Source organism: Apis cerana, linkage group LG13 (genome assembly GCF_029169275.1).
Source record: "Apis cerana isolate GH-2021 linkage group LG13, AcerK_1.0, whole genome shotgun sequence".
Taxonomy (NCBI): domain Eukaryota; kingdom Metazoa; phylum Arthropoda; class Insecta; order Hymenoptera; family Apidae; genus Apis; species Apis cerana.
The window spans coordinates 2,069,184-2,096,532 of record NC_083864.1 but is presented as its reverse complement, the minus strand read 5'-3'; the positions used below and the strand labels follow the sequence as shown (position 1 = coordinate 2,096,532).

At 16.4% G+C, this 27,349-nt stretch overlaps 1 protein-coding gene across 2 annotated transcripts in view; it reads right to left on the bottom strand.

Annotated features, from left to right (window-relative positions):
* LOC107996996 (uncharacterized) overlaps positions 1 to 17,777 on the bottom strand; it is a 128,205-nt gene extending 110,428 nt beyond the window's left edge. Inside the window, exon 1 of one of the 2 annotated variants that reach the window (XM_017055334.3) lies at positions 17,607 to 17,777. The gene's annotated coding sequence lies outside the window, so the exon portion shown is untranslated. The remainder of the gene's footprint in view (positions 1 to 17,606) is intronic. The other variant, XM_062083468.1, reaches the window with a different exon arrangement.
* Between the last annotated feature and the right edge of the window lie 9,572 nt (positions 17,778 to 27,349).

The window sequence follows — 27,349 nt, the reverse complement described above, 5'->3', positions numbered from 1 at the left end:
TTTTATAATTATGATTTCATATTTTTTGATATTTTGATTCAAATTTGCATTCAATACATTGTTTCAATTTTCGGTAATATTCTCTATTGGTTATAACATTACAATTGGTCTCGACTGACTATATTACAATTATCTTCTGAACCATGCTTTTGAATTTTTATTTCAAATTTGCATTAGTGAGACTATTAAATAACGATCAATATTGTATTGATATAATAAAAGATACTTAAATTAAATATCAAAAAATATTGTATTCAAAAAGGTACTTAAATTAAATATCAAAATTTTAATATATAAAAAAATTTACTTGAATTATTTTAGTTTATTTTAGTTTTATTGTATTTTTAATTAGTTTTAATACAATTTGTTTATTATTTATATTTATTATATTTTTATTGTCTATTTGTATGTTGAGGATATTGTTAGAAATATATATATTTTAATTTTAATTTTGCATTATATATCCAGATTAATAGCTATAATGGATTTTAAATTATTTATGTTACTTTCATTCATGTTACTTTTATTTTTTCCACAAAAATGTATATAAAAAAGATAAAAATTTTCACTTCGTTTGATGAATCCCTTTATCCTTTATGATGAATATTTTTTATTTATTTTCTAAATCAATATACTAAGTATAATATATTGAATAGAATATTCGAATAAAATATATTTTATTTAAAAAGTTTGTAGAATATCAATAAAAATTCAAAATTTCAATTTTTTTCGAAATTGAGTATCCTCTTGAAAACAGTTCCTTCTAGATGCATATATTTACTTCAAAATTTGCATTCCTCAAAGCAATGTTCTTGTGAAACTCTGTTCAAGATTTGGAGCGTTTCGTGTTTTATGGTCTCAATATCCAAATGTCCTTTTCACCCGTTTGTAAATTGCTGGATTGTAGATTGCTAGTTTCATAACACTCTCTCTATACATTTTTTTTAGCATATCATTTGAATTCCTTTTCTCGAGTTTCAAGAGAAATTTTGCGTCTATCACAAAAAACATTTTTCAAAAATATGTGTGATTGAAAGAAAAATATATATATTAAAGATATTGATAATAATTTGCAAAATTTAATCTGTTTAAATTATATCAATTATCGATTAAATTATAAATTATATTTCTTCGCCATATTGTCATTGAAATGACAACTTATATAGATAAATAACAATTTTAAATAAAATATTAAAAATTATATAATATACATTTAAACAGATGTATTAATATCCTATAACTAAACCTTTTAAATTTTTATATATATAATAGATTTTAGACTTTTATATATATATAAAATATGCAAAAAATGTATATAAATATCTACAAATATGTTCAATATAGATTTATTGCATACATCATTATCTAATCTGAAGCAATGGATGTTTTATTAATAATTTTGTTTTATTCAATAATTTTTTTGTGTCAAATCATATAATTTTATATAATTTTATAATTTTATAATTATAATTAATCTAACAATATAATTTAATAGCTATTGATATTATAATAAATAATTTCTTTATATTCATAGAATTTATTTATTAATGTGCTTGATATTAGTATTAATTTGTATGCAATTTGTATGTCACAAATTTGATTTGTGACATATCATAAAATGATAGGTATACATTTATATTTGATACAATATTTATAAAACCTAGCTAATCTATAGTATTATCATTTTGTAATAATATTTTTACGATTTTATATATTTTGTTATATCAATAATAATTCTTTTTTAAAACTATATATTTTTTTTAATTTATTTTCCACAATTATCTTCCTTAAATAAATAATTAACTTTATATAATTAATATTTATATAAAATTAATTAAATTTCATATTGTAATCGATATAAGTTTCCAATCTTTTTATTGTAATTAGTAATATTTATGCACTTTCATAAATGTTAAATTTTATAGAACTTTGTAATAAAAGACATTTTCGAGTAAAGTTTTATTTAAAACACAAATATATTTAAAAGAAATATAATAATTTTTAATAATTATAATTAAATAGTTAAGCAAAATAATATTATTATTTTTTTATTTTTTTAAAATTATTCTTTTATTTATAAAAAATAAAATTTTTAAATTTATTATTATTATTATTATACACAAATATTTTCATTTTTATATAATTATTTCAATTTTTACATTTTGAATAATCTTTATATTTTTCTGCACATATATATAATAGCATTGTATTAATTAACTAATAAGCTTAAATTCACGTTTCTGACATGTAAGATTGAACGAGGAATATATCTTTCTTTTTTTTCATAATTCCCCTGCTTTTCCAATATATTTAAAATATATTTTTTTTTATTTTAAAATTTACTCAGACGTAATGATATGTAATGTATTAAATAATGTAATATTTTGAACTATTAGAAGAAAAATTTTTTTTTTTATACAATAAATTTATAGTTAAATTTTTGTATATATAAATGTAATTTATAATTTATTTATCTATATCTATATATATAGTTTATCTTTATCTATATCTATAGTTTATGTTTCAAACATCATTTAAATGATACAAAAATAATATTAATAATATTATTATCATTCTGTAATTATTTTTGCATATTACATTATTGTAAATTATTTTATATCTTTTATTTAAACATAAAAATTTTTTCGTTTTATATTTTTTTTTAAATCAAAAATGAGGAAAAATAATATCTAGATTTTATTCTCTCTACTTGATTTTATCTTCGCTTACAAAATAATACAAACGAAAAAAATGTCAATGTTAAGAAAATTTATTTTAAAATCGATATTTTTATTTGAAGCAAAACAATTATTGCATACATAAGTTTATTATTTTACACAATCATATGAATATATTTAAAAATGATATTTTATTACATCCACTTTGTTATATCAACCTTGATTGAAATAAAACTTCAAAATAACGATAACCCAAACGATATTAATAGTATTACCTTTCTCGATCGATTAAAACTAAATTTTTATAACGAATATTTCGATTAACTGGTTGCACGCGATGCACATACATGTACGTAACTCTAGGAACCACTGATCGAGAAAGCCATTATTGATAATGAAACGAGAGAAAATGGTAAGGGAATAATGAAGGGTTACAACGTGCTTGATAATGTTCATATTTAACAATACTTATAAAATAGATATATTATATCCTCCAAAAATGTTATCCCTAAACTTACAATGCACAATTTATTAAAAATTATTATAACTTTAATTTAAAATTAAATTCTTTATTATTTTGTTATTTGTTGATTATTTAAAGTAATTTAAAATTATTATAATTTTCGAAATGTAAAATATATTATGGATATAAAATATATGAGAATATTAAGATGAGAATATTAGATAGATATATTATACTACATTTCTTTCTAAAAGTGTTATCCATGAAAAAAATGATAGACACAATATGAAATTGATTAAAAATACTATAATTTTTTGAAATGTAAAATATTGTAAATATTAGAGATCATATTTTATAAAATATGATCTTTAATATCCGAAAATTTATTTGAATAGCTTTTAATATTTAGACATTTTATTATAGAAATTATCTATTAAGACTTTATTATTATATCATATTAATTTAAATTATCATACTAATTTAAATTGTTACAAGAATAAGAATAAACAAGAAAAAGACAACAAAACTGCAACAAAAGATGAGAATAATGGCGATATGATTTAGATTCACATTTTGGAGCACATAGAAAAAAAATTAAAATGGTTTGAAAAAAAAAAATTGTAAAATATAATCAATATTTAATATTATTTAATATTAAAAAATGATTTAGTAGCAAGAAAAATGAAGAATCCATAAATAACATCTTTTGAAAAAAGAATATTTTATTTATATCACATATTACTCTTTGCAATTATTATTATATTAATCTTTTTAAAATATATATATATATATATATATATATATATATATATATATATATATATATAGTATAATAATCATAAAAATAGAGGAGTATTCTATTATATGGAAATTCTTTTAACAATTATATTTTCCTTTATTATCAGAAACTCCATCATAGAAGTATATATATAAAGATATATATAGGGATAATAAGAAAATGTGAATTTCAAATATTAAAAATATTACATTATTCTTTAAAAATGTCTGATAAAAAAAATTTTAATAAATATAACACAAAATTTATTAAAAATATTAAAATAATTTTTGAAATATAAAATATATTTCTATTTATGAATATACTTGTGTAAATATATGGAAATGATACATTGATATGATACGATAAGTATAAAAAAAAAATAATTTAAATTTTATATATTAAAAAGGAAGTGAAAAATAAATGATAGTTGGAAAAAAATATTTGTGATGTAATAAATATTATTTAAAATCATTTCTATTTAATATTTTAACTAATTCTATGTAATTTTAATTATTTCTATGTATAATTGTTTTTCTTTGTTGATTTGTATGAAATTATTATGTGTACCTTTAATTAAGGTTTTCATTATTTTCTTCAAAATATTTCTTTCTGAAAAAAAGTAAAAATTATTATTTTTTTTTTATATTTCTATTTGATATATATATATATTATAGTATTATATATCTTAAAAATTATAGTTATTTTTAATGAATTTCGTATATTATATAATTTTAATCAAAAATTTTTTGCTAAATAGCATTACAAAAATAAAATAAACTTAAAAACTATCAAAATATTATAATCTTTTAAAATTATATTTATATAATTATATTATTATTAATTAAGTGTTATTATATTATTATTATATCTAAATAATTATTGTTATTAAATTTTATTATACTATTAATATTATACTATTTTACATATATTATATTAATCTATGAGAAATATAGCTAATAAAAATATATTCTATTATGAATTATTAATGAAAATTTTACTACTTATGTAAAATAAAATATAATTGTTTTCTTATATATATTTATAATAATATTTTCCCTAATATAATATAAACCTAATAGAAATTACATTTTGTTCAAGGAATCCTAATATTTTTAGAAAAGAAATATGTAGTACATTGTATTCATATATATAGTATTCATACTATAATAAAATTAGATTCATTCATAAAATATTAATATATCTGGTGAATTATAAAATTATTATATTATTATATTATAATTATATTGTAGATATGCATTTATAAAAAATTTAAATATACAAAATTTATAAAATGGATATAATGTACAAAAAACAAAAAATTTTTAAACTATAGTTCATTTTCAAACTTGTTATTTAAATAAATAAATCTCTATTAATTTGTTTCTAAATATATTAATAAAAAAATATTGAATTTTTCTTGAACACTCGAACAGTCTAGTTATATTTTATTTATTAGATGAAATTTATTAGATGTCTCTCATACTCCTTAAATATAATTAATTATCTAAATAAAAACAAGAGTAATATAAGCCATATTATTTTAATTTTGAAAATTATAGGCAAAAATTAAATATATTTGTATTTTCATTTTAATAGAAAATATTAAATATAAATATGAATATTTATTCTTAACATATTATTTAATTGATTTAAATAGTTTCTTAATAAAAGAATTTTTTCAAATGAAAAGAAATTTAAATTATTATTATTTCATACCATTCTTATTTTTATATAACAATTTATTTCTATACATTATCAATAGTTTTCCAATAAAATTAAATTTAATTTTACAAAAAAAGATAAAGCATTTGATACTATATAGACTTTTATAATTTCTTAATTCTTTTTATAGTTTACTTTTAGTCATTTTTAATTATTTTTAATACATAAAAAGATTAAAATAAACAAATAACAAAATTTGATATAAAAATATGTATAAAACCTTATCTATTAAGCAATTAAAGTTTGCATTAGATCAAATGAAATAAAGGAATGATAGAAATAAAATCGTTTCATTCTCTCTCATTTCATTTGATGTAAAATTATAACTTGATAACTTAGCTATATATATTAAAAAGCGACATAATGAAAGTTTAGTTTATTTGAATGAAAGCAGAATTTATATAATAAAATTGAATTTACATTCAATACATTTTATATAAATTTATAAAAATAATATTTCGAAAATATGAAGAAAAAAATGATATTAATATTGGTCTAATTGCCCAAAATCACATCAATTAAAATAAAACTTGACAAAAAATTTTTTAATCGGATAAATCAAAATTTAATTTATTATACAGATAGTATTCACTTTGTTATGACATCGCTTCAACAAATACAAGATTTTATTCTAGTATTTCACAATAGATATGCTACAATCAATATTACATAAAATAATATTTAAAATATAAAAAATAGGAATATTTTCAAAAAAAATTTCCTAAAATGTATTCTATATTGATTAATATGAAATAATTATTTAATATCGCATTAATTGAATTACATTATTTAAAATATTTATTTCATATTATGTACAATAATTTTAATTATTTTAATATTAATGGAAATATTATTTGAAATATGTATTTAATTCTTTTATGTATATGAATTATATATTTCATTCATGTATTTTTCATTGAATTCAGTAAAAAAATTGTTGAGTAAGATCAATTATAAAGTTACAGTTACAAAACTATTTTTGATTTTTTGTTTCAAATACTGTAAAGACAAATAACCAAAATAAATAAATATTAATAGATATTAAATAAACATTATGAATTATTTATTCATATATTCATATATTTATTTCATGAATATATTTATTTTAATTAAAATTAATATTAATTTTTTCTGCATACTTCTTTTCTTTAAAAAAACTTTTAAAAAATAATATTTAAAATAATATTTAAGGTAATTCTCCATAAGTTTAAGAATATAAAATAAACTTTGTAATTAAAATAATTTATATATATATATATATATATATATATATATATATATATATATATATATATATATATATATAATATTTTTCAAATAATTATTTCTAATATATTCAAAAAAAATATTATTTCAATTAATATTTTCAATTTATATATAATAAATATATATTTTCAAATATTTTTATATATAAAAATAGAAATAAAGAAAAATAAAATAAATTTTGAAATATTATCTTATTTAAATAAAAATATTTCAATAATTATTTTTAATATTTTTTATTTGAAATTTATTGAATTTTGAAGACAATCCAGAAGACACCTCATATATGATTCGAAAATTGTATTAAATTTTATTACATAAAAATATTTAATATTTATTAATATTTATAAATAATAATATATTTATAAATAATTATAAATAAATAATGTTAATATATAACAATAAAAAATTACATTATTATTAATTATAAAATATTTTGAATAGTTGAATAAAATATTTTGAACATCTTAAAAACAATTTTTTTTAAATATTTTATATTTTATATACATATATACAATATTTTTTTAGACGAGAGGAATAGAAATATAAAAAAAAAAGATTTTCATTTCATTTAAAACAATAATGCAAAATGCACCTGCAAAAATAAAATATGACCATCAATATGTAATACATTTTAAATCATTCATTTTTTTGCTTTCACCTGGTAAAGTTATAATATGAAACAATTGTGAACCATTCTATATACAATTTATTTCAAAATATGAAAATGATAAATTATAAAAAAAAATTAGAATAGTGACAAAAAAATTAGAAGACCGATAATGCTATTAAAAAAAACACAAAAAACAAGTAATAATACTATACATTCAATTCTTGTTCAATGTTATAAGAAAAGTTTAATAAAAATATAATAAAAATAAAAATTACTTGAAAAATTGGTATACGAATATTCAGAGCATTCGTTAATGTAATATTTAAAAAATCCAAAGAAAATCACAAATGCAAGACTATACTATAGACGAGACTATAAGCAAGAATGATTATTATTTGCATTACTGAAAAAATTATTGGAAAAATTTTTATAGATAAAAAATATATAATTTATTTTTTAATTAATTTATTAAAAAAATCGAAACGGAAATTTTTTGCATACTAAATCTTAAATTCACACTAATAAATTAATTAAAATTATTGAGTCATCTCTAATGAAATCTATTTTAATATTTTAATATTATAATAATATTAATTCTAGTTAAATAAGCTTCAAATTCTAAACTTTAAATCCTCTTTTGAATCACAGTTGAAGTTATAAACGTTAGATCTCTTTGAATTGGAATCTTGAACTTTAAATCCTTAAGACTTTAAAACTTGAAAATTCAAACAATTTAAATTGCAAATTACAATATACATATATACACTTTCACTAATAACAAATAATATATTAATATCCTATATAGGAAATATTTTTTTTATTATTCATAAAAATTTAATTTATATTTAAAAAAATAAATTATTTTTAGTTAAAATTATTACTACATTATTGTTGTTACTATACTATTATTATTACTATATTACTATATTATTATTGTTATACATATTTACACATATATGCATGAATATGTACAATTGTAATCAAATTGTTTAATCGACATCTTTTATTTTACCAGAAATTTATTCTATAGAATGAATGTACATATATTAACTATATATCATAACTGCACTTTTGTGTCTATCGTGTACGTTAGCTAGATATTGAATATTGATTTAGAATGCCGAAGAGAATCTATTGTTTAAAAGTATTGAAAATTCAAACAATAAAACAGAAATACATATTTCAAAGGAAATATCATTCGAATTTTTTATTTCATTCTGACCAATGTTATGGAAATGATATTCTTATTTTTCAAAATATTATACAATTTCCTATAACTTCCTATAATAGGAACAAAAAAAATATTAGAAAGAAGAAAGATGAAAACATAAATAAAAAAATATATAATATTAAATGATGTAATTTAATCATGAGTTTATGGTATTTATTTTTATTTATTTAACAAACAAGCAATTAAATTTAAATATATTATGTTAAATTAGAAAAAATAACGTAAATAGGTCAGAAATTTGCATAAAAATCTACTAATTTTTTAAAAAAAATTATAAAAATAAATGATTAATAAATGTAAAAATAAAATTCAAGAAATATATATTTTTCTTTTTTTTCTTTCTATTATTATCTAAATATTATTATCTAATTAATAAAAAATTCTTTTCGCTGAATAAATTTAACTTATAAAGTTCTGACTTCTAAAAAAATAATTTTTTAAAAAATTCAGTAATAGATAAAGAAGTTATTAATATAATATATATAATATTACACATATTAGAAAAAATATGATTCTAAAATTATTAACAAGAAAAAAAATATTGCGGCAAAATTTTTTATTTATATATCTTTTTATAAATGATTGGTGAAATAATTTTTAACATAATGAAAAATAAATCGAAATGCAATTAGAGAAATTGATAAAACAAAATCAATAACTTTTTGGAAAAAAAAAATTTTTAATTTTTCATCCTAACAAAGGCTTATTTTCAATATTTTAAAATACTTTTTATAAATATGTTTATTTGAAGTCAATTATTTATCCATAAAAATTATTTCACAAACTTTATATTTATATTTTTATATAAACTTTCTAATGATTCGTTTCTATTAACATTGTTCAATATCAATACTAATTCATTAAATTTTATAACTTCTATCGATTACATCTCAACGTTTGCCAACTTTACACAATATCTACAAATTTTGAAAGCATGTTGGAATTTATCGTAGCGTAATGTAAATTTAAAATGAAACTATTCGATTCTTAATTTTAAAAGACATAAATACGATCTATTAAATAATATTTACGTAACCAAATGCTTAAAAATCTGTTTAATCTGTAGAACATTGCATAATAAAAACAAAAAGTAGATATACATTTAAAAAATCAAAAAACATTTATAAATTAAAATTTAGAATTCTTTATAATGATTTTATGAGTTATATCTACAATATATCAAATAAATATCACTATTTTGTAACTTACAAAATATCTTTGAATTTTTTAAAACTTATCATGAAAAACAAAATAAACTTATTTTTCTTATCAATAAATTAAAAATCAAAAATGATAATTGTTTGTACTTTTGTGTTTGTTTTGATTTCTAGAATTAATTTTTCAAAAATATTCCAATATTAATATTATGTATACGAATAAAATATTACTCTATATAATAAAATAATGAAATAAAACCTTAAAAAATGAATTTTTTTTTCTCACTTTTTCATTTTTTTTTAATATTATTTTTAAATATAATTTTTTAAATACAATTTAATAATAATATGAAATAAATAAATAAAAATATTAAATATATAAAATGTTTAAATTTTTCATAGTTCTTTATCATGCCTATTATCTAAAAAAATATTTTGTGATAAAATTATATTCGAAATATAAAAGAAGTTTGAAAATTGAAGTTCTGAGGATTGATTTCATCTTCAAAAAATTTTCTGAAAAAAAATTATTTAACTTAACATTTTAAGTAAACTTTTATTGATTATTTTAAATATTAATTTTTTTATTATCATTTATCATTATTTAACTAGAAAAATAAAAAATAGAATAATGTAAAAAAAAGCAAAACATGTCTTTCTCATTTTTTAATTAATAAACGAGTTTTTATGAAAAATATTTTTTTATCCATTTTAGAATATGCAAATGTGATTATATACTCACAATTATTTAATGAACAGAATTTCATCAAAATAATATTTGAATGTTTTATTGAACATATAAAATGAAGAAAATATTTATTTGAATAATCGAAATACATATTCTTTTTTCTATTTTAATACATTCAATGTAAATGTTGTAAATATATGTATCATAAGGATTTCTTATTTTATGGCGATTGACATATATAGTTATGTTATGAATTTTTTTTAAGAAATATGAAAAATGAAAAAAATGTTTTCCACTCATATTCCACACTCAATTCAAGCGTCATCAGTATGTGTAGCCATTTTAGATTTTCTTGTATTTTTCGCCGTTTTACAAGCGGAAAAATTTTAGCACAAATATGGGAAAAATTTGAAATAGTTTAAAACAAAAATTGAAATATCTTCATAAATTTAAAAATAAATTTAATATTTTTATTTAACTTAAATTAAATGCTATTTGAAAATATTATTTTGTTTATGTTTAATTATTATTTTGTAATGTTTAAATTAAACTCTATCCTATTCTATTTATTTTATTTATATATTTTATTTATATCTTATTTATTTATTTTATATCTTATTTATTTATTTTTTGAATATCAAATATCGGAAATAGAATTAATTTTACAATTATTTTTCTATTTATCAATAATTAACATATCAATAATCGAGTATTCCCATTGATTTTTAATATCATATTGAAGTAATTTTCATTTATATATAATATTATTTTGTATTACGATATATTATAAAAAAAGAAAAAAAATTGATACAAATCAATATTAGTTACTTAAATTAAGTACTGATTTAATAGAAATTTATTTATAAAATAAAATAAATTATTATTTTAAAATCACATTTAACACAACTAAGAGAACAATTCATACAAATATCTCTTTTTTTATTTTAAATTTATTATTTTAGATTAAGGATGATCGAGTTTGTAACAAAATAAATATTTACATTTAAAACTATTCTAAAACTTTTGTATTTCTTTCATTAAAATGATAAAATTCAATTAAATTTCGAATCTAATTGTATTGCAATAATAATTTAATAAACAAGAAACAAAAGATAGCAAACAGTATTAACAATAAATTTAAATATTTCATTTAATAATAATAATTTTAAATTTCTTTCTTATAAAATTATAAATTTCATAATTTTTTAACTTACTTTTCGTCTCTTAATAATCTTAATAGTAATTTATATTTTATGATAAAATTTCAATATATTTTATTTTTCAAAACTATATGCTCATATTTTATGTATCATTTTTTTATATTATTCATTTGATAAATTTGATTTATTCATTTTATAATAATAATTCATTCATTTATTCATTCATTACATATGAATTTTGAAGAGATGATTCAATATAATTTAGTTAATACACTTGCTTCAACATATAACACATGGATTTATTTGTTCAAACTTAACGGCGGTTTATATCACTAGCATTGTGATTCAATTAATCTACATGCTTTGTGATTTAGCCAATATTTTTTATTAATAACTATCGTTTTGTTAATAAAACCAAAACGAAAATTTTTGCAAAAAGAAGAAAATTGCCTGAAAATATCTCAAAAATCTCCAATTAAGTTATGTTTATATTTTTAGAACATTTCTATATATTCATATAAATTGTTCTTATTTTTTAATAATAATAGAAGAGGTTCAATTTTTTTTTCTATAAATTTGACTTGTTTGTATGAAAAATAGATACAACAAAATTATAAGAACACATAATTGAAAAAATTTTATTGTTTTCAAATGAAATGATTTCTTACATATTTTCATATGATGAATCTGAAATATACTAAATTATTTATCACTATAGCTTTAGAAGATTTTAAAATGAATAAAAAATATTTTCGATTTTTAATATATTTACAGTCAAAAAAAAAAATTTTTTTTTCAATATTTTTATTAATTGCATCATACAGCATTATCTTTTTCTTGTAAAATCGATTTTGATTTATCATTATTAAATATTTTATTTTATGATTCTCTTTTTTAATACGTATAAATGAATAAAAATTTATTCTTGAAAAATATATTATAAAAAATATATTATGTCTTGATTTTTGAAAAATTCATAATTTTTATTTATCATATATAAGTTTATTATTTACATTCGCTCTACTATATATATTTTTTAATATATTTCTTTTATTATGAAAAAAATTTTTTTAAATTTTCGAAAAATTATCTTTTTAACATCAGTAGATTATAAAATATTTTCAAAATGCTATATCTCGTAAAAAGAAAAATCTATAATGATTATTATTATTATAAGTCATTTTATAAGGGAAATAATACGATGTCAATAAAAATATTAAAAAAAAATTATTATTTTCTTTAATTATGTAGCGTAAATAATTTTTTATCTTTTTATTTTATCTTTTAAACCTAATCTAATATACAATTTTAATGGTTCAGATGTAATATATCAAATTCAAATTCAGATTTAATATACCAAAATATATAAGAAATTATTCCATTCTCAAACAAAATTTCATTCTTTTATCAAACCTATTTTTATCGCAATCATTTTTCACGTAAATAGATAAATTTCCCAAAAAAAATATATAAATTATGATTATCTTCTTTTTATTATTAAACAAAAATTGTTTTATATTTTAAAATATTATATATCATATATTATATATTATATATATTAAAAAAAATATATTTATATAAATATATATAAATATATAAAATTTGCATTAATTTTGAGAATATTAAAAATCATAGATTATTTTATAGTTTTACAATTTTGTCAGAATGTATTTATGAAAAAATTTGAATATTTTTTATTTTAACAATTCGTGTCGAAACAGAATTCTCGTACATAAATATAACAAAACTCTTAAGTGGAATATTTTCAAAGATTACGATCTTTGAGAGTACTGTGAATATAAAATTCACACCATCTAGGGAAGTAGGAATTTTTCCAAGAACAAGGAGATATAAAACCTTTCTTACACACCGTTCGTTCGTTAATGTGGTTTTATATCATTTGACCATGTCACAGAAATCCCAATTGCTGATATGAAATACGAAGTTAAACAATTTTAATAAAAAAAAATTTTCAAATCGAAATTGTACAAATAAAATATGTTTTTTTTTTTATATTTTTATATTTTCGAAATATAATTATTAATTATCAATTTTATCAATATCTTTTTGATAATTTTTGATATATAATATTATTAAGATATCATCACTATGATATAATAATTAATTATAATATCATAGATATTATAAATGAATGGAATTTTTCCTTTTTGAAAATTATTATTAACGCAATGTAAAAATGTTACAATTTTGTAATAAAAATAATTTATAATAAAAATAAGTAGAATTTACTGAAAAATTATATTCTATATTTAAGCTATTATATGTTGATATCTTAATAATATTTTAGATTTAAAAACTCAAGGAAATATTGTTAATTTATAAATAATTTTTAATAATAACTTTATACAGAAAAAAGTAAGAATTCTAATAATAAATATTATCGATATTTTAATGATATTGAATTATCGACAACATATTAATATTATCGATAATAATATTGATAGTCATAATTTTATTTCAAAAGAAATTTAGAATTTATTATAAAATATAAAATTTATTATATAAAATTTATTACAAATATAATACAAAATATAATAAATTTAATTTTTTAAACTTCAAAATATTAATTCTTAAGTGACATGGTGGATTTTTTTTGCATAAGTAGTGTGATACGAGTTAGAATGACCCGAATTTTTTTTTCTCTCTTTTTTTCATATGTAAACAAAAACTCATAATATTTTTTATGAAAGAATGACAATTAGCTTTAATTTAATGTACTTAAATAAAATCACAAAGAGAAATAGAACAGTCTTGCATGAAAAATATGAAAAGTATAAAGAAAATATTTATAACAACAATCTGATCAGTATTACATCAATTAAAAATTAACTATTAATTAATAAATAAATTATCAATAGATTATAAAACATAAATTATATAAAACATTATTCTTATTAATAAATAATTTTAAGATATTGAAGAATTTTAACATTTTAATAATTTTAAAATATTGAAGATTTAGAGATCATTATAAATATTTGTTAAATTTTTAAAAGAAAATGTATATTTCTTGAAATAATTTTATTGAAATATAATAATTAGATTATTAATTAATATTTATGTAAATTTAAATTTTTATAAACAACTAGAAAAATAAAACTTAAATAGAAATCTTATTTTTTAAATGTTATTATTTGATTAAATAATTTTTGTATTTTTATATATTATGCATTTACTGTATTTTTGTATATTTAATTTTTCTATAAGTACATAAAAATTATCGATAATCTAATAATAATAATAATTTTAAAACTTAGAAAAATATTGAAACATTATTACATAGAAATTTTTACAAAATTAAAAAATTCCGATTTTAATGAAAATTTGTATTTATGTAGTTTGTATTATACTTTACAAATATAAAATGTAATAACTTATACAAAAATAATATTTTCCTTGATAAGAAATTTCTGTGAAAAAAATGAAATTAATTCTAAAATTTCATGTTTTTATGTTCTGTATGCGATTCTTTTTATAACAACAAAGTGATATAGAAATAATATAAGAATACTAAATTTTGAAATTTTCTAATTCAAAATTTTTATCTATTTTTGTATAATCATAAAATTATATTTGAAAAAATGAAAATTTTTTTTAAATAATATTTTAATAAACAAAATAGTTGATTTATATTCATTATAATCTATATATTCACAAAGTTTTATTAAAAATAAATTCATTTTAATTATTTTTTCAAAATATAAAAAAAAATAAAAACATTTAAATTATTAAAGTGTTCGAATTCTTTTATTGTAGTACTGTTTATATCATAGCAATAAAAACGTCTATAGAAAACATTTATTTGAAATGTAATATATAAAATTATTTATTAAAATAATAATTTTCCAAAACATTAAAAATACTTATTTGGAATAATATATATCTATAATATGTATATATATATATGTATATATATATATATAAAATATAATTTCAAATATAATATTATTTAATGAGAAAAATAAACACTAAAATAGAATAATAGAAAAATAAAAAAATAAGATGTAATAAAAGAATAAATTATAATATATATTTTGATTTATAAATTTTACATAAATATTATATAAATATTAACTTTATATTTTATAATATGTAATACATTAGTAATACATTAATTTTTAAATTTTATATTTTATAATTTTTAAATTTTAATTATAATACATTGTAATACATTAATAAACATTAATTTAAAAATTTTATATGTGCATTTAAATATATATTTAAATAATTATTTCAAATTATTCAAATTTATATTTATTTCAAATTAAATATTAAAAGCATATAATTCAAAAGCATATGATACATAAATTATATAATAATTTATAATCATAATAAATATTTCAAATAATAAATATTTAATGTAAAAATAAATTATAATTTTGAAAATTATTATATCTAACATAATTAAACAAAAAATATTTATGTGCAAATATTATTTCTAATTTTAAATAATATTACCCAGAATATTACCTATTAATACTTGATATTTTTAAATATACGTATAATAATTTTAAATATTTCTAATTTTATATTAATATTTACGATATTGTTTATTTAATTTCATTAATATTTTCATTTTTTTGCAATATTATACTATTATATTATTTTATAAAAATCACAAATATTTTAATATTTTTATAAAGAAAAATTAATAAAAATATAATAAAAATAAAATTTAATATTTTATAATCCTATTTAAACTATTTTATTTGATAAAATTTACATAAAAACCAAAATTATTTATTTTAATAAAAATATAAAATATTTATTATTACAAAATTATTTAAAATTATTTAATAACTATAAAAATGAAAAGTTATGTAAAATATTAAAAATTAAAATTTAGATGTCCATACTTTTTCATGACGAAATTTAAATAAAAATGTATTAATTTAATATAAAATATTAAAAATGTATTAATATAATATAATGTATTTAATCAATAATAAATATAGATCTATCGATAAATACAATAATATTGATATATGAATGTATTTCGCATTTTAAGTTATTAAGGTAAAACTTGCTTTTTCAAAGGCTTCCTCGTTCGTATAATCGTCAGTCAAGAATCACAATAAAAATTATACCTTTCCATACAAAATAAAGTAAATAAAATAATAGAACAAAATAATAAAATAAAATAAAAAAATAAAATATGAAATATTTAGAATATAAAATAAAATTCAATATTGTTTTAACTTTTCGAATCTCCAAATTTTTTCCTATTTTTATAATTCGAAAATTCGAATAAAAAATAATTTCTATTTGTATTTGTATATGAAATATGCGGTATGTATAACATACAAGAATGAAGTTTATTTATATTTAAATCTTAGATTCATTTTAATTATAGTTTCACTAATTATTTACAAATGAAAATGATTACTACTAGTTAATATTACTAATTAACTTACTAAAAAGAAAAAAGCAAAAAGAATTGCAGAACTTGTTAAAATTTTACTCCAACTAATAACTTAAAAAAGAATTTCGAATTTCAAAATTTCAGAAGATTTCGAATATAAATTTCGCAAATTTAAAAATCACATTTCAACTCATCTCTGATTTTTTATCATTGAAATTATTCAATAATTAACTAATATAATAATATAACTTTATAGTATAAAATTTTTAATTCAACATTATTGAGTTTTAAAATATTAAAAACGCTCAAATATTCTTATTTTATCGGTAAATTTTTTCAAAAATCACACGATTCATAAAATAAAAAATATGAAATATGAAGTCCAAAATAAAAATCAGAAATCTATATTATCGCAATAATAGATTTGAATAAAACGCTCAAAAAATTTTGAAAAATTTTCATTTACATACTTTCGTCTGAATCCGCCTGTTGTTTGATATCACAGCTTCTTTCTTCTCTCCAATTAGACGAATATCACTCGATGTCATTAAACGTAATACGGAAAAACTCGAACTTGAAGAATGTGAAACGAAAAATAGAGAACAAGAAGAACCGAAGCCGCGGAAGTTCTCCACGTGACTGAGAAACTAGAGATTCGTCGAGGAGTAAGCTAAACAGAACGCCAGCCAACGCGCAAGTCCTAACTTCTCCTTTTCTCTCTATTCATGAGACAGATACCTACATTCACTACGTGAAACTTGGCAAAACTTTCTTTATCCTTTCTTCGATCCTTCTTCGATTTAATTTGTTTCAAATACTTGGTTAAGGAAAACACATGAGGATAAATGCTTTTACAACTTTTGCGCCTCGATGTACATTCTTTGCATAATTAATAAACAAACATTAAAATTTTAATTAATTAAATCGCAAATGAACGAGTAGCGATGAATATAAATCTATTTTAACATAACAATTTAAAAGTAATCATTTTAAATAATGTGGATTAATAATAGTTAATAATATTTATTATGTTCTTTACTTGATCAAGTATAAAAAGAATTAATTTTTTTTTTATCATTCGTTGGATCATCAATAGAGAAATGTAAATAATAATGTCAATAGTGAAAAATTGTAGAAAATTGTAATCAAATTTTCTTTTATTATATTTCACTAAGATTTATATAGGAGAACATTATTTTTTAATGGTCTATACTAGTCTCTTGAACGAATCTATTTCATTGTTATTAAATCATTTGATCCATTGTACTTTCTCAAGCATTGAGGAAACTTATTTTTACGAATATTTGCATTTCTAAATTTCTGTTTAATATCTTTTCAGCAAGCTTTAATTATTTAAGTGTTTGCATCAGTTTCGAATTAACGAAATTATTACTAATAATTAATAGTTGTGAATTTAGTGTGTTTTCAATCTTCGAATATCCCTTTTATTCATTATCTAACCCAATCTAACCTAATCTAAACAAAGAAGTTTCCATTTTCCACTTGAATTATTAAATTTCTTTTTTCTATTCATTATTCATAAAAATATTTCATTACAAAATTTATCATCTTACACAAATAAAATGAAATCTAATTTAAAATTAATAATTATTTCAAATAATATCGATTACTAATTATATATTTCAAATGAATAAATAAATAATAATATAAAAAAATAAATAATATATTTCAATTAATGTTATATTCTTTAATTGAATATAAATTGAGCACTTGATTGTTTAATAATTATTTATTGTTAAATAATATTCAAAATAAATATTAAACTATATATTAAATGTAAGAAGAGTCTCAGAACATTCACTTTTTTGTGTAAAATTATTAGATTTTACGTTCTTTATAAAATTTTTTATAAAAATATATAAATATTTAAAACTTTTACAATATATTTTATATATTAATTTAAAATATAAAAACTAATTATTGCCACTGATTCTTCTTATATCCAATAGTATAATTAGTGCATTAATAATAATGTGTAGTAATAATAATTATAGCAAATAAGCAATAATGTTAATTTCATTAGTAACCAATAGTAAATATTAAATATATATTACTCGCGATAGGCAGCTTATAAATTCGAGTCAGAATTTTGAATTTGTTATCTCCATTTTTATTTTTTCATATTTTTGCATCTTTATGCTTTTAAATTTTTATGTTGAATATTTTTATATGTTCATATTTTAGATTATTATATCTAATAAATATCTAATAAATTCTGATATTTATAGTATACATAATTTTATCACTTAACACTTTCTTTATTCGTTTTTAGAATTAGCATTTAAATTCAATGACTATGGTCACTTTTTAATTTTTCCAACTTTGTATTATTTGAATTAAAATATTAAGATATAAAGTCATTGTCTATCATGATCATTGAGTAAGCTTCGCAGAATTTCATATTACTTAAGGGTCTTGAGCCTTTCTATGGCTGAAAATCATCGTCAACTTTAGATATGATTTTATCGCTAAGAATATATCTCCAGTCATAATCGATCATCATTCTTGCAACTTTTGAAAAGTTGAATATTCAATATACAATCAATATGATTTTTGAAAATTCTTCCAGTTAATTTGATTTCTTCGAAAATTCTTTTTAATTTTTTCTAAAAGATCATCAGATTTCAAATTTCAACTAGCTCATTTGAAATCTCAAATAAACACAATGTCAAACATACAATTAACTCAATATATATATATACATTCAATATATATACAATATACATACAATATATATACATTCTTATATGAAATTAAATTTTACTAATGAAATATTGATTAAAATCAAGATTCATTTAATTTAATCATCAAACATAAATATTTTTACAATTAATCAATTGTAGAGAATATTAATGTGAAATTACAATATTAGTACTACAAAAAATCGAAACGAAGATTTACAACTTTCATCAATTGTTCACACTACGGAATAATGCAGTCCCATCGCGTTAAGACATTGTATATTAAGGAATCTCTTGTATCATTAAAATTAAATAAGAAAATAACTTATTTTATCAAAAGTAATTTTGAAAAATAAGATATTAATTGAAAGAATATATTCTTTTACACAATAATTATTAATTATTAAATTATTATATCTTTCTTTCAATTTTTATCTTATTTTTCAAAACTTTTGATTTGCATCAAAATATTTAAAAAAAATGATTTTTGTAATAATAAGCAATAAATTAATTTAATGATTTTGTTTTATTCATTAAAAATATTTTTATATTTTTAAAATATAATTTCTGTTAAATAATAATAATAGAGAAAGAATTTTGAAACTGCATTTTTAATGCACAGATAATGAAGATGAAATTCAAAATTTGTAATAAATCGCTTATTTTTTATTATTATCTTCGTCATACGATGTAAAATTCTGTTTTAAATATTATATATTAAATATAAGATTTAAGTGTGAAGTTGTGAATTTTTTTTGCTGGAAAAATCTCAAATGAATTTAATTTATATTTGTAATTTTCTTTAATAAAAATTAAGATTATTATTTTTGTTTTAAACTTCTTAAAACTTAAATAATTTATAATAATTTTAATTATAAATTCAACGATAATTTAATAATAATTAATATGATCATTATTATTAATTCTATTTTCTGAATGAATATCCTATAATCCACAACAAAGAGAAAATTTTCAAATAATTAACATAACCATTGAACATTAATCTCATTATTGTCCAACATAATATAAATTATTATAATATTAAAGATATGAAAGATTGAAAATTATAAATTATAAATAAGTTTATAAATTAGATTCAATGAATTAGAATTTATTTTTATAAATATTCTATTAATATATTATTTATTTGTTTTTAGTTATATTTTTATTAATTTTATTTTTTATTTATTTTTTTTTTTTATTGAAATTACTTGTATTCGCATTAAATTTTTTTTTAATTATGTTTCTATTTTAAAATTAAACCAAGTTTTTGTATATTATATATATTATATTTTTATATATATATTTATATATTGCATAAAGAAATTTGTGACAAATATAAATTGATAATTAATTATTGTTTCAAATTATCAGAATCTTCTAAATAAAATATATAATTGAAACTTTTATATAATTTTATATGATTGAAACTTTTTATTTTTTAATTAAATACAATTAAACAATATACAAAACATAGATATAATTTGATACAAATAAATGATTAAAAAATATTTTTCCATTTCTTGAAAATAAGAAAAAATAGAATTATTGAAAGAATAAATTTATAAACTCATTAATAGATCACAGATATATGCAAATGCATATTTTCAAAAGAAAATTGTATCAATACTTGGATTTGAATATTAATATATTTCGTAACTAGAAAATAAAATTTTTTATTTTTTTACAATTTTATTTTTAATAAATATTTAATATTTTTTCATTTTAAATTTTATTTTTTATTTCAAAATATATACAAAAATATATTATATATTTTATTTGTTGTGTCACCATTTAACTTTATTATAATTTAACTTTATAAGTAAAATAATTAAATTAATCATTTAAAATTTTAAAAATATTATATTTATGATATATTATGATATATTTATATTTTTTTAAACAGAATAATATTAAAAATAACATATCCTTTTTTCTCAATAAAAATCTATCTCAGAATTGCTATAAACATTTATTTTGGGATATAGATATGAATCTCAATACGAAAACAAAAATTGCAAAATTATATAGCACCTAGCAACTAACATCACTCCTATTATTTGTGATTTTAGTATTCATGTAATATTCATAAATAATTCAAACCGATAAAAATAATATTTTATTTGTTATTAAACATTATTGAAAACATTAGCCAATCACAAGCTATAAAGTTATCATACTGCATTGATCGCGACAATTCGAAACAACATGATTTTTCTCTTACAGTCTCATATTATAATTTCATTAATAAATATTTTTTAATATAATCTTATATTATAACTTCATTGATATATACATTAATATACGAAATTATTTTTTTTAATCTATTTTAAGTTTAATTCAAATTTTTTTATTTATACATAGAAATCATAAAAAAAAATTATTTTTTGGAAACAAAAATTAAATTATTAATAATATATTAAATAAAAATTTATAAAATCAATGAAAATAATAATTATATAATAAGTGATTATTATTAATACTAAATAATTTGCAATATCTTAATAAAAAATTTGCTAATATATGTGTATATATATATATGAATTATTATTTATTATATATATGAAATTTAATATTTAATACAAATTTATTTTATATCTATTCCCAGATCTGATCAAATATTAAGTTTAGAATTATTTACGAAATCAAAGTTTTTCTTTATTCACTTTTCTCATTGAAATATGATAATAAATTAAACTCAATAATATTTTAATTTTATTGAAATAAAATTTTTTTTTTATTTTATACATATATTCTTAAATTATTAAATAATTTCAATAGAATAAACTCTTTTTTATTATAAATCTTAAATTAAAAACTTATAATTTAAATGGATTTTTTTATAAAGAAAAAACAATTATATATATTTTTACATTATATATAAAAATTTAATCTATTAAATTTAATCTATATTTAATATATATTCCTAATCCATATCTATATTAAATTGTTGCTAATTATTGATTGATAATTATTATTGATAATGAAAAAAAGAATGCTAATAATAATTAATTATACAAAAACATTAATTTAATTTTAAACATCAATTTTTTTTCTAATTATTAATTATTTTAATTATTTATATAATTATTTATAATCTTTGATATATAGATAAAAGCAATAGATAAAGAAACTTATCATTTTTATAATACTAATAAATTTATAATTAAAAAAAAACTAGACTAAAAAAAAATATTACATTTAATTAATATAATGAAAGTAAAAAGTAAAAAGTTAAAAAATAAAAAATAATATTTAAATAATAAAAAAAATCAAAATATTAACTCTATATTATTCTACAAAAATTAATGTTACATGAAACTAACTTTTATACATTAAGTCTAATTAATAAAAAATTATATTATATTAATTTTCTACAAAGTTAAAAATTTTCTCATCATTAGAAAACATTTTATTTTTTATTTTTCTATTTCAATCTATTCAAAATGAATTTTCAAAAAAGATAAATAATGATTTTTATAGTTATCGAAAAAGCTATTAGGATAGATTTTCTATAAGCATAAGAAACGCACATTTTGTTTCTTTTTAAATAATCGTCAAAAAGTCATTTGCTTTTTACAAGAGCAAATAGTGATTCAAATATATTATGCAAAGAGTTTTTTGAAATTTAATAATTAAAAAAAAACTCGACTTATTAAATAATTATTTTATTATATTTACAAATACAGTATAACAGAACATAAAATAAATATATCAATAATAATTAATCAATAAATATTAATATAGATCAATAGTTATTCATAAATGTAACGATATTCGAAATTAATGCGTCATTATGTATAAAGATTTAAAGTAAAAAAAATATTGATCAATTAATAAAATAAATATTGATTATTGATCAATATCGAAAAATAAAACTAATATTCTTGTAATATTTTATATTTAAATTTTAAAAGTTTATTTATATATAGAACAAATAGAATATGGGTCAACTACAAAAAAAAATCTATAATATAAACTAATAGAATAATTCATTCTGTTACTTTTTTTAATTGTAATTTTTAATTTAAAATTAATAATTTAATAAAATAATTTAATTGTAAATTTTAATTTTTTAATTGTAACAATTTATTATTGCTATCTTATGACACAAATAAGATTTCATGTTATAAATGGATTAATCTGTTATAAATAGATTTTTAATTGCTTTCTGTATTTTCTTGACAATAAAAAAAGTCTAATGATACTTCTTTTACTTTATAAATTTTATAATTTTTAAATACGATAAAGATACTTTTTAAAGATTTGTTTAATTGTACAATAGAATTCTATATAAATATTTAAAGGAAATTTTAGTTAATACTCAATTCTTGAATATTTAAATATACATGTATATTTAAAATTAATATAAAATTTTCTCAATAATAAATTTAGCTATATCATTGTTAGAAAATACATAAATTATATGTCAAAAATATCAGAAACAGAATAATTTCAAAATTTTATACATCTAATAAATATAGAAAGAAAAAAATGTGATAAAGACAATAAAAACAAAAATGTAATTTTTTTTTTATATATAACTGTTTTTTTTTTATAATACTGTGTTGCAATGCTGGCATTGCCAATGAAAAACTAATATCAAATTATTTGAGAAAAAAAATTTCCTATAGAATGATCTCATTCTAACACATTTTTTAATAGATGTCGCCATTGTCATATATCTCATCAGTCAATAAAGATATCAGTCAAAAGATAATTCAGTATGTTCTTTGCACAATTTTAATATAATTTATATAAACTTCTGAATTAGAATTCTTTTTCTTTATTAATTAATTAATTAATAATTAATAATAATAATTTATTGTTTAGAATTGATAATTATTATATAATGAACGATATATATACGATATATAAATGAAATTACAACCTCAAAATATAAAAAATTAAAAAAATAAGTTACATATAAGCAAAAAAAAATAAAATCATTTACTTAAAATATAAAATTTTTAATTAAAAGCTAATTTGAATTTAATATATAAATTTGATATTTTCATCATCCAATTAAATTGAATGCACTTAAGATGCAATATTAAGCCTAGACGAATGTCGCATTGCAAACCTCCTATTACAGTTTAATTATTTCTAATGATATAATATATATTATTATGCGATTTTATTATGAAAATTGAAATATTGAACAATTGATATTGCGAAGCATACTTATAATTTTTACCATTTAGCAAGAATTGTTCTAAAATTATTATTCAAATTGATAATTAATTTAATTCATCAATTTAATATAAATTCTATATCAATATCAAATTATTAACAAAATTATATTCAATATTATACAAAAGTGTTCTTAGCTAACTTAATCGCATTACCAATATCAAAAATAAGAAAGAGTAAGAAATTTAATTTTTTTATAAGATTTTTTGAAAATTAATCTATCTTATAATCTAATAAAATATATATAATTACTTTGAATTTTACTTAAATTCTATTATCAATTTTTTATAAAAATAATAACAATCAAAATATGTCACCTCTCTCCTTAATTTCATAATGAAAAATTTTTTATTTTTCATTTTTGTTAAAGTAAAGTTTACAAATAATATTTTTATTAAATAAAAAATATTTTAAAGAAATAAAATCATATGCAATTACATAATCACACTATAAAATTTTTATTTAAATTTAAATGCGCATAATTCACCATCATTTGAAATATTCATAACATTTTTCTTTTTTTAAATCATTCAAAAAGAACATGTCATAAAAAAATATGGCCAAATCCTATTGAAATTCTTATGTATTACTATAGAGAATATGTAATTTCTTTCACTCAATGATTCTATCTAGAGCTTTTATCTTTTCAAGCTTTTACAGTTGCGAAAATGGAAAGCAGTTTTTTATGTCCGATAACTGGTATTTCTTCTATATGAAGTTTCGTTCTTTTTTTTATGTTTCATTACGTTTTTTTTGTCACTTGTCCTCAGGCTGGATTAGAACTGTTATAGAAAAGCGAGATTCAGATCAATAAAAAGCAAAATTAAACTTAAAGTTACTTTCAAGACTGAGAAATATACATTTTTGAAATAGATAAATAGAAATAAATATATTTTCAAATGATATAAATTTTTAAAATAAATAAATAAATTGTCATGAAAATATTATTTTGTAATAAATTATGTTATATTGAAATATATATAAGAATATAATATTTCAAATAAACAATTTTTAATTTTAAAATTATTATAATAGTATAAAATTTTATTACATAAACATAATGTAACGTTATTAAAAATTTATTTTCAATAATTAAGGAATGAATAAAAATTAAAACGTATGTAAATAGAATAAAATTTTCATATTTATGAATGAAAAATGAAAGTATTTTTTTATGTTTTAATTAAATAAAAAATAAATAATAAATATAATATAAAAATAATTTTATTTAAATAATAATTATTTTAATAAATAATAATTTTATTTACATCAAATAAATTTCATGTAAATAATAAATAATACTTGTTCATGATTTAGACATTAAATAAAGTAGTATATATATTCAAATAATATTTGCCTGTAGAAATATTTTAATTTTAATTCTTATTTCAAATTTTCCTTAATTATAATCACTTTTCAATATGATAAATTCATTAAATAATTAATTGATACAATTAATTAATATTTTCATTATCATTAATTAATTAATTAATTAATAACAATAATTATTTATTGTTTAGAATTGATAATTATTATCAATACGATAAATAAATGATATTACAATCCCAAAATATGAAAAAATAAAAAGATGAGTTATATATAAGCAAAGAAAAATAAAATCATTTACTTAAAATATAAAATTTTTAAGTGAAAGCTAATTTGAATTTAATATATTAAAAATTTTGATATTTTCATCATCCAATCAAATTGGATGTACTTAAGATGTAATATTAGGCCTGGTACGAATGTCTCATTGCAATCCCCATATTACAATTTAATTATTTCTAATGATATAATATATATGATTATGCGATTTTATTATGAAAATTGAAATATTGAATAGATACTGCGAATCATATATATAATTTTTATCAATAATTTTTAACAATTGAAATCATCATTTTTAAATTCTATATACTAAAATTTAAAGAAAAATATTTAAAGTAATCTAAAATGTATTTAAAAATAAAATTTAATTTCATATTTTTTATATATGTATATGTAAATCAATCAAGAATTATATCATAAAAGAATTATGAATTATAGCATAAATCATATAATAAATAAGATAGTAATTTTTAGAAAATAGATTAATCAATTTAGCTCTGAAAATATTATATTATTAAACACAATAAAAAAATAATCATACATCCACGACATTCAGTGTAATTATTTCAAGATTTGATATATATTTTTTTATATGCCTAATAAATAATTATATTTTGAATTATATTGTGAACTAGCCTGTAACCCTAGTAATTTCTTGTGTCGGTATAGTAGATTTTTCTTACATCTTAACCATAGAATTGAAACAACAT